Source organism: Trematosphaeria pertusa (genome assembly GCF_010094035.1).
Source record: "Trematosphaeria pertusa strain CBS 122368 unplaced genomic scaffold BU26scaffold_4, whole genome shotgun sequence".
Taxonomy (NCBI): Eukaryota; Fungi; Ascomycota; class Dothideomycetes; order Pleosporales; family Trematosphaeriaceae; genus Trematosphaeria; species Trematosphaeria pertusa.
In genome coordinates, this window is record NW_022987215.1 from 1,086,378 (window position 1) to 1,088,301 (window position 1,924).

Below are 1,924 nucleotides of genomic sequence, written 5' to 3' on the forward strand. Positions count from 1 at the left end.
AAGCATAGCCTGTTTCTCCTGCTTTTTCTGCTCCTTAGCTAGCTTATCGCAATCCTTTTGGTGTTGTAGTTCTTCTGCTTTGGCGTCTTTTTGGGCTTGGCGATTGCGGGCAGCTTCAACTTTAGATGGCGACCAGAAGACGGCGCCGCCAGCGTAATCCTTGGAGGGTTCGAGTAGTAATGCCTTGCCACGCTTACGGCGCTTCTTCTCATTAATAAGGGCATCTCTGAGGCAATCATTTTCATGCTGGAGGAGCTGTTTTTGAGTCGCTATCGCGTGTATCGTGTGAGAAAGCTGCGAGGCGCGTTTATCGTAGATATTCTCAACTACCTCTCGCAGGAGTCGTTCAATTTTACGCCAATCGCTTGCAGAGAGTACTGACGACGTACTATCGCTGCTTAATGGCCTCTTAGGCTCTGGATCCTTGAATTTCTTCAATATAGCGTTGCTATCCAGTGGAGAGATGCCAGTGACTTTAAAGGCGTTGATGATCGTTTCTTCGGCGAACGCGATCCTATATGCCCTATAGAAGAAGCGGAAGAAGTCGCGCTTGGTGATAGATGTGAGTCCCTGGTTGTTGTATATATATTCGCTGAGCTCTTTCGTATATGCAGCTGAAAGAGGCTTGAAAAGGCAGACATCTAGAGGCTGTAGCGTATGGGTTGAATGCGGCGGGTAGATAGCCAGGAGGATTCGATTTCGATCGCAGAACTTAATAAACTTCATAGTAATATGTGAGCCATGCCCATCAAGGATTAGGAGCCGATAATCGCGCTTTGCCTTCTTCTTCGTCTCCTCTTGAAAGCACCTCTTGAGCCAGGCAATCCCGAGTTCGTTGTTTGTCCATCCAGATGGTGATGAGGCGAAGAAGGCCTGGTGCTCTTGAGGATCAAAATCCTGCAACCATGTATCCTGGATATTGCCAGAAGCCGCCTGATATATCAGGGCAGGATTGAGAGAGCTGCCGTCGGCGCATATACAAGCTATCGTCGTTATCCACTCCCTGTTGCCGTCCTGGAGTACCTGCTTAACGCCTCCTTGATTATATCGCTGTCGGGAGAACACGCGCTTCATTTTTGACACCACCCCGATCAAGAAGCCCTTCTCATCCATGTTGTATGTATTTGACGGCGCGATATCGTACTGCTTGATCTTATCGTCCAAAAGCTTGAAATAGAGAGCGTATTTGAAGGCTGAATCAGCTTTGTGGCGCTGGTTATCGATGCCGGATGTCCATCGCGATACAAGGTCAATTTGATGCCGCGCAATATAGCGATCAACCCAGTGTTTTCCAGGCTCTTGATGGGCTATTTCTGCTGCGAAATTTCGTATCATCTCTCTTGTAGGGGGTAGGCCTCGTACACACAGCTTATCAATATACTGCAGGAGCTGTTTTTCCTGTATAGTGTTGAGGAGTCGCTTTTTCTCAGCCCGTGATGTATTGGTGCCCTGAACCCCGCGATAACGCTTCGAGAGCCGCGACCGCTCAACGCCGTACTCCCGAGCAACCTGGGATATATTAGGAGGTCCTCCCAGCTCTAGGGATTTTAAAGCTTCAACAGCTGCGTCAATCGGGTCCATATTGGTGGAGTTATGAGGTGTTGAAAATATACGCGTTTTGGTGTTAACTGTGCGTTGAGTGGGGTCTGTGCGTTGAGTGGGGAAATACAGTACTTCCGCAAAAACCCAACTGAACTCTTTGCCACGAGGAGAGGGCAATTGACGGGAACTAATCACGAAACGCGCACCGTTTAGATCATTGAATCCTCAAAAGTCTGTCGTTGCTTGAAGCGCATAGTAAGTCGTAAGAAATTGATTGACTACCACAGTATATCACTTTCGACTCTCGGAGTAACCACCATAACGATACAATAACACATATTCCTTTCCGCATACCCTAAACGTACAATTCACGTCAACCACT